The sequence below is a fragment of the Branchiostoma floridae genome, chromosome 4 (assembly GCF_000003815.2).
Source record: "Branchiostoma floridae strain S238N-H82 chromosome 4, Bfl_VNyyK, whole genome shotgun sequence".
NCBI lineage: Eukaryota > Metazoa > Chordata > Leptocardii > Amphioxiformes > Branchiostomatidae > Branchiostoma > Branchiostoma floridae.
In genome coordinates, this window is record NC_049982.1 from 6,512,010 (window position 1) to 6,521,090 (window position 9,081).

At 40.1% G+C, this 9,081-nt stretch overlaps 1 protein-coding gene across 2 annotated transcripts in view; it reads left to right on the plus strand.

The window, feature by feature from the left end:
• The window catches only part of LOC118414203, a 43,236-nt gene that overhangs the window by 17,311 nt on the left and 16,844 nt on the right, over positions 1 to 9,081 (plus strand). For both annotated transcript variants that reach the window (XM_035818080.1, XM_035818079.1), the window contains one exon: positions 8,812 to 8,947. The gene's annotated coding sequence lies outside the window, so the exon portion shown is untranslated. The remainder of the gene's footprint in view (positions 1 to 8,811; positions 8,948 to 9,081) is intronic.

Here is a 9,081-nt window from a genome sequence, read left to right on the forward strand (position 1 = left end):
ACATTCCCACAGACATCTGAAAACAGGCGAAAACAACTTTTTCTAAATACGGAAAGCAACCGAAAACAACTTTCACTAAATACCGAAAACAACCGAAAACAACTTTCACTAATTACCGAAAACAACCGAAAACAACTTTCACTAATTACCGAAAACAACCGAAAACAACTTTCACTAATTACCGAAAATAACTCCACACAACCATAAACAACAGACAATAATTTCAGTGGGCTATTATTTAATAATTTTGACTTTATTTTGGACAGGAGTTAGGCAACGATGGATTTTTTTGTTTGACGACCCCTGTTATTAATAAAATATTAGTAATAATAAAGTCATTGATCTCCTTTGCCTGTTCGCATTCAGATTCACGGACCCTGTACGTTATAAATGGGGACTGCTTGGTCAACTCGCAAACTCATCAATGGATATCTATATTAATTGGCATCTATTGTGTAACTCCAAGCAGAGGTAACGGTAGGGGCGGGGTGTAGTATTGGCACAACAAGAAATAGCAGTCACTGCTATCCCCCGACGAAATCTCTGCTTGGAAAATAGGTTTGCTTATTAATTACTGCTGGGAAATTCTGCTGCCTATTTAGCTAATGTGTACTACTTTTTTTTCTAGCAATCAAAACAATCTAGTATATTTCTTGCTCAATTATAACGCATTTCCGCTGCCATAACAAATCGATTTAAATAGAAAAACCGCAAACGTGTATTACCACAGAGGCCCCAAATTAAACTAAATGATCAAAATATGGATTTTGCTTTACACCATAAAACAGCGTGTGATCGATGGAAAGGTGTTTTCCTCGGCTACATCCCCTTTGCTGAAAGAATCCTTCCTTCAGAATCACTCCATTCTCTCCCTCGGCCGCGGAGAAAATAATTCAAGGGATAGTAACCAGTAGATGAAGATAAAATAGACATTGTTGTTGTTTACGAGTTGTTTTCCGGCTTTTTTCGGGTTCTGATAGGTTGTTTATGATTGCTTCGACATTTTTTAGGTGGCTTCGAGTTGTTTTCAGTATTTGTCGAGTTGTTTTACATTGTTTTCGGTATATTTCAAGTTGTTTTCGGTTGTTTTCGGTTGTTTTCGGTTGTTTCCGGTTGTTTTCGGTATTTAGTGAGACCGGACTTGTACTCTACAATTTTGCTGAGCAAAGCAACACCTTTCATCCCCCCAAGTTGTCTCCCCGAGATGTGGAATGCAGATAGCCATGATTTAAGCAACAATATCATTATTAGCGCTCTTATATTGAAGTAGTATGTAGGTAAACTAGAATGAAGCTGTAACATCTACATGTATGTACTCATAGAATCCTCCTGTATCATCTGAAGGAGGAAGACAATCAACAACGTTTAACTTTTGTGAAAAATGTTTCCATTGACAGTTTTTTCATCACATCTGTCAGTTTTCTACAATAACCATCTGTTCCATTCTTAAAATATATTGTCAATTACAGGAAATCAATGCTCCTTTGTAAGATGCCAGGAGCATCATGCCATTATATTTTCAGATGTGTATTGTCTTTTGAACCTCCCAGAATAAAGTACAACATGTGGCTTCAACTCCAGCTTGTGAGATATCTTTTATTGGAAATTAGGATAGTGGAGAGGGCTGCATGTAAGTGAGTGAGTGGGTGAGTGAGAGTATGTGTGAGTGAGTGAATGTGTGAGTGAGTGAGTGAGTGAGAGTATGTGTGATTGAGCGAATGTGTGAGTGAGTGAGTGAGTGAGTGAGTGAGTGAGTGAGTGAGAGTATGTGTGATTGAGCGAATGTGTGAGTGAGTGAGTGAGTGAGTGAGTGAGTGAGTGAGAGTATGTGTGAGTGAGTGAGTGAGTGAGTGAGAGTATGTGTGAGTGAGTGAGTGAGTGAGTGAGTGAGTGAGTGAGTGAGTGAGTGAGTGAGTGAGTGAGTGAGTGAGTGAGTGAGTGAGTGAGTGAGTGAGTGAGAGTATGTGTGATTGAGTGAATGTAGTTCCTGAAGGGAAGGGTTCCTCAGAGAGAGAGAGCGACAATATCCTGCCATGAGTGAGAGTGAGAGTGAGTGAGGAGCCTAAAGTTGTGAGACTTGTGGTATCAGGGAGGGGAGTTAGACAGGCGAGGGAGGGTGGTATCTATTAGTAACTTGGGAGGAAACGGACGTCAGGTTACCCAGCCCCCCTCCCCCAAACACTCACAAAGAAGAAGAAAAATGACTGTCACAGTATTCGTCCATCAAAGTAAAGCATTCATACACACATTCTGTTAATCACCCCTACCCTACAAATAACCCTTTCGATTATACGGTGATCGCTGAAGAACCATGATGTGTCCTGTGAAATTTAGACAGTAAAACACGCAAAACATAAAGAATTTGTTATCTAAGAAATTGGTGGAGCGAAAAAAAAATCTGAGAAACAACACATTGAATTCGTGTGGCCTTAGAGGAAAATGTGAATTCTGCAGAAAGTGAGAAATAAAGAATATATATTTAGATACGTATATTACAAAATCAAATTGACCTGTGCAAGCTGTATAATGATATAATACCCCTCTCCATGATGCCTTGCTATTATAAAATTCTACTGAAAAGTGTGTCTTGATGATCCCTTTATGACTGTCACACAGTTTGTCTTTGAATAAATGTCTTGATGATATGTGCCAATGTATAACGTTAACGTTATCATACATGTATGTGCAAATGCATACTTCAGTATCAGACTGAAATCCTGTGCAAACGCAGACTCCCTTTCCATGCTATCATGCTGTCTTAAGCTAAGGCTAACTTACTAAGGGCACAACCCGCCGTACGTGAAAATACGTGCTGTCTACGTGCCAAAACAAACGTGGGTAATCTTTTGGGATCCGTAAGTGATAAGTACCGTCTGCATACGAACTCGTAGGGAATCCGACGCATATTTTTAGCACGCAGACACGCCGTAGAACTTTACGTGCAGGCAGAACTTTGTGTCAATGTGTGCCGTGCGTTGACGTACTCCCTCCCTGCTCTTGCCAGTCTTTCTCCACGTTTTCAGAATACGTGGCGGACGTGGCATCCCCAAAAAACGTACGGACAAATAACACGTACAGCGGGTTGTGCCTTTAGCTTAAGGTTGAAATTTGACAGAATACCGCTTTTTACACGCATTGCATCTAAATCTAAATAATATGTCAAACCCTGATGTGCTGGTGCAGTACCAAAGAGAGGCGTTAGGGATCAAGAAAAAGTCAAGAATCTATGATAGTCATGTAAAAGTCCATTTTCGACATTTCCAGGGATATGGTCACAGGCAAACATTTGGTGAAGGTAGTTAGACTGGATAATAAATATATCCAACCTGTGTCTGGTTCAAACCTATCCTGGGGGAAAAGAACAAGGGGGGTTACAAGGGGGTCACTAGTCATGCGCAGGACTCGCAGTCCCGAATGTCACTCAAAGTTCTGTGAACATCTGTACTGTCAAGACGTCTGCAATAGTGCCTTATTTTACCCAGATTCCAAGAGTTAACGTGAACTATAACTGCACGCCATAACGTGGGTCTTCATTGGTTTGAAAGGCGTTTCCTTGTGGCGTTCCACCTGTAGAATACACCTGCAACCACGTGCGTTCATTGTTACCTTTGCCAGAATGGCTAAGGTTATGTTTTATAGGCTTGTGAGTCTGTGTGTGTGTCTGTGTGTGTGTGTGTTAACAGCATAACTCGAGAAGCCTTTGATGTATCCCGATTATATTTGGTAGGTGGGTAGGGGTCGGGAAAACGAAGGTCAAGTTCGATTTTGGGCCCCCTAGCGGCTTGCTAAGGTACTGCAGCAGAACCTCAATTTTTGATATCTCCTGTTCTGGACATGCTGTGATCATGATTTTCGAGTGGTAGATAGCCCTCAAGACAGAGAGTAAGTGCTGGGAGTTTGGGCCCCCTAGCAGCTTTTTTGGAACTGCAGGCGCCGGTTTCCTTTCAAACTTTGGACGAGAATAACTCTACAACGTGTTGACGAATCGTCATGATTTTTGGTATGTACATAGAATGAGTGATGACTTACATAATGGTATACTAATTATGCAAATCAACAGCTAATTTGCATAATTAATTAGGAAAATTTATAAAACCACTGCATTCCATGAATGGACTTTCAAACTTGTCACATATGTAGCTGGGAATGAGAGAAATGTTGATAGATATCAATTATGCAAAAGATGGCCTCATTTGCATAATTAATGAGAAAATATGAACATTTTGGCGGATCATCATGCTTTTTGGTATGTAGGTAGCGTAAGTGAAGACCTACATAATGAGATACCAATTATGCTAATCAACAGCTAATTTACATAATTAATGAGGATATTTATAAATTCACTACATTCCATTATAGGACTTTAAAACTTGTCACATATGTAGCTGAGAAAGAGAGAAATGTCAATACATAGTTACCATGCAAATGATGATCTCATTTGCATAATTAATGAGAAAATATGAACGTGTTGACGGATCGTCATGATTTTTGGCATGTAAATAGCCTAAGTGAAGACTTATATAATGTGATACTTATTATGCAAATTAACAGCTAATTTGCATAATTGATTAGGAAATGTTCATAAATCCACTGTATTCCATTATAGTACTTTCATCAATGAAAGTTGTCACATATGTAACTGAGAAAGAGGGAAGAAAGTAAGAGGTGTATTTAAAGACTTTGAAAGAGAATAAGTCAAGAATGGATCAAAGGATCATCATGATTTTCGGTATGCTAATAGCTTAAGTAATGCTTGCTACAATTTGATATCAATTGATTGTAACTTGGGATCTAATTTGCATAATCAATGCCAAAATTTTATAAACCAACTCCAAGCATATAATTATAAAGAAAATGAAATGAGTAACGCATTTGTCTACAGACATCATTCTGCATAACAAACCTGGTTTATTTGGCAAAGTTATGTGTTCGTGGAACTCTAGTTGAATATGCATCACCTACATGTACATGTTGTACCACTGTGTTCAATTACGTTCATTTTATCTTATTCACAGAGATGTGATCAAAATATTCCTAACATTATATATTGCAAACAGTTGCTGATATTATAGCCCCCCCCCCCCCCTCCCTCAATGGTTTTAAGTTCGCGGTAGTGGTATTACACCAGCCTTATACCGTCATTAAAAACATTTGCGGTGGTTAAGTTTGCGGCAAGACTGCCTCGCGAAAACCGCGAACATAAAAGTTAAAACCACCGCGAACATTTCTGCATTTACAGTAATTTGCCAGGGGAGTTATGCTACCTGAGAAGCTGGTCGGCCGCGCAGCCATTGAAGCATGGACTGTCTCCCCTGGCCATTTCCAGGAATTGTGCCGAATTCTACGAACCCCCGTAGGAAGGCTTGGTGGAGGCTAATCAATTGCCATGTCATCCAAGAGCTACGAGCAATGGCATTTGAACTATCAGGGGTGTATAAAGTAGACTCTTGGCAGAAGTAGATTATAGCCTGCTACACCAGTCATCTGATGAAGAGCAATGAAATACAGTTGGTATCAGCCTAGCACGTCCCTAACACAATTTTGACGGAGTCAGCCTTGAAAGCGCACGCGCGGTGTTAAGCCTGAGGGTGGAACTGTTCGGGTTCATGACCTTTTCGGGCGAAGAACAGTTGAAGACTCAACCCGGCTATCAGATGATACAGGCCACTGAGCAAGAATCAAAGCATTCTTTAATAGAAGATAATGATGTGTATCAGCCTAATCCAGTGATCAACGTTCACTTATCATATAGACAAGTGGTACAGCCAAGCGTAGAGGCCATTACACTTCTGATGAACAAAATTCTTGTGTCTTGTTTTTTTTTAAGTAGCCGTATAAAGATATCCTTGTATTCGTGAGTGTGTATGTATGTGTGTGTGTATATTTATCTTCATGAAAAATTAAGCTATAGTTTTTGGCGCACTTGTCTGTGTGTGTGTGTGTGTTTGTGTGTGCTTGTGTTTGTGTGTGCTTGTGTGCGTTTGTGTGTGTGTTTGTGTGTGCTTGTGTGCGTTTGTGTTGTTCGTGTTTCCTGAAATTTGTAGTCAACACAACTTGGATTTTAATGACTGTATGTACTAGGTACCTGTAGGAGAGATAAAGGTCAAGGTCGATTATGGGCCTTCTGTCGGCTTTCCTTGGCACTGCAACAGAACGTATGGTTTTTTAATAGTTTGCACTGGACATGTTACGTTCTTGACTCGTTATTGGTGGATAGCTTTTGATGTCCGCAAAAAGGGTTGCAGCTTGTTTATGTTGTTCTGCTCAATGTGTCAAGTCAACAGGCTTTTAGAGCAAATGTCTGATACATGTTCAAACAATGGTGGCATGCACCGGTCAGAGTCGAGCTGGCTCATATTTAGCTCAGTAAGAGTACTTGATCCACAAAATTTGACACCTGCCACCATTATCTTATCCTTACGGACATTTGCTCTTGATATCATTCCCACGGTTTTTCGAAAGTGTGATGGATGCCGTATGGACAAACTCATATGACTTGATGTGACATCTTTGTACTTCGATACTTTTATTGATGAGGAGCTGATGTCGCTTCTGCCCAGTGCACTCGGACAAAGAGACAGACACAGACAATAGACTGACAGTCCTAAGTATGCAAGGTGGAAAGGTGACGGTGGGTGTGTTGTCGAAAAGAGGTGTCACTGTCAGTGTGCGAAGAACGGGGTCTACTTAAGGTGCGTTTGGGATTGGGATTGTTTGCTTTTGGCATTTGGTGCCTTGGGCAAAGATTATCCAACATGCCCGGAATACTCTTGTATTGTATAGACAAATATCTCGAGACGTCTTTGTCGTTCTTAGTAAATCCCACTGTGGAGTAAGCCCTGCATATCTAACTCCGGATGTTATCTAAACTTTTATGTGACCATGTCTCATCCTGTGTATATTGTTGTTTGACACTCAGATACTGTGTGAATCCTCTAGGTGTGAGTTTTTATATAGAGGACACAAACTGACCGTGACTTAAAGATTCCGTCATAGACATGTAGGGCTATTTCGGTTACTCATTCATTCATTCATTCATTCATTTATTCATTCATTCATTCATTCATTCATTCATTCATTCATTCATTCATTCATTCAATCATTCATTCATTCATTCATTCATTCATTCCCTTCCTTTCCTTCCTTTCCTTCCTTTATTCCTCCACTCTGGGAGAGCATAAAAATTATTTACAATTATGTACAAATATCAAAATATAAAACGCAACATAATTACACAGCCTCTCGCTTCAAAAGTTTCTGGAACAACCGTCCTGCGTTTCTGTTACAATTCTGTACACACAGTTACATCTCGTCTCGTCATAAACGTTTCTAGGACAACAGTCCTGTGCTACTGTTCCAATTCTGAACACACATATTTACACTTCGTCTTGTCATAAACATTTCTAGGTCATTCATTCATTCATTCATGGGCCTGTTGTAGAAACGATGGCATTACCTTTTGACTCACCCTTGTATACGTACCAGATTTTACTCTATTATGTTTTGTACCATGTGTGTGTGATGATATATGTTAATAGATTTATTAAAACAAACAAACCTTAGAATCGACATCTCAGAAGGAGTTTAGAAACGTATATTCAGTCAGTTGCTGTTCATGACTCACGATGGAGATTTAAACGTATGTTGCTTGTCATAAATACACAAATAACGCAATGAGAAAGTAATAGTTTGGTACTGGTGTAACAAATGTGCCTTGAACTCAGAGGAGAGACTGCCTATATCAATCTATTAGTATTAACAAATTAGAATATAGCAGTAAATCTCAAACTTGCAATTGACTCATTATATGACTAAGGTACAATGGTTTAGTACATGCAGGCATAATAATGGGATGTAATCTATCTGAAAGCTAAATCTATGCCACAGGACACGAGGTTTAAATCCATTTCCATGAGGGTAAAATTGAAGAAACCAACAGAGCATCATGCATGGCCGAGTGTGACATTGGTACAAATTCAGAACTAGAGAGGAGAATTCCAAATCATTCAAGGGTCATCTCGCTTGACAAAATCTCAAGGTTTCTGGCGCCGTCACAGATTGCTGAATAGAGATCCCTTTGAACGGTAATTGTCATCGGTGATTGCAAATAATGAACTGTGAACAGCGCCATCCTGTCTGTGACATTTTAAGGAGAACAAAAAGAAACTCACACTACGTGTTTGACGACTTCACTAGTGAAAACTATACGAGTAAACGGGGCGTGAGCGCGAGTAGGTGAATACTGTGTACGATCCATGGGCCTTTTATTCAAGATGATAAGGAGTAACTGTTGAAGAAAATGCTTATAATACGGGGTTATCTTGGATTCCTAAATATTGATAAGACGCCTCTTTTCATCATTCCGTTTTAAACGTAATTAAAGCTGTAAGGAAGGGACACCTTATCGAATGTATGTTCTGAAGTCATAGATGTTTGACATTGTCTCTCACTGCCATGTTGCCAATTTCCAGACAATGGTCTTAAGTTTCGTCAAAGATGATTCTAGAACTTTCTGCATAGGTGCATCTGGTCGATTATCTAATTATGACGCTGAAATTCCTCCAGCTAGCGTGCAGAAAGTAGCACCACACCTTAGCTACTATTACCCTTGGTTGTATACGGATCATTGCCCTGGAATGCCTCTGACTTACCGGTATTACTACTAGTTTGGTGGACGCATCGACGGCGCACCTATATGAATTAACATCAGAAAGAAAGTTTTTTTCCGGAGCCAATCAGAGATAGATACGTCTTCACGGCTGCGGTTTCTCCGCCCCTTTGATCGCAATTCTTCTGACATGTTATAAACAGGGGACGCTACCGGCCGCCCGCAGGCAGTGCTGGTGAGGAGGGAACACCTGATAGTCCACCGGGTCCAACAGAACGTCAGGCGCCCCGACAAAACAAGACAACCGTGAGAGGCGAAACGTCTTCCCTGTAGGACAAGGTGTGAATAGTCTATTTGCCATGAATTTCTACCTATGTATGTAGTGCACATTATGATCATGTTGCTGTCATATAAAAGCGCCTATTACGGCCGTTTTTTTCTGTTTTCATGTTGCCTTCGATCTGTAAGTCTGT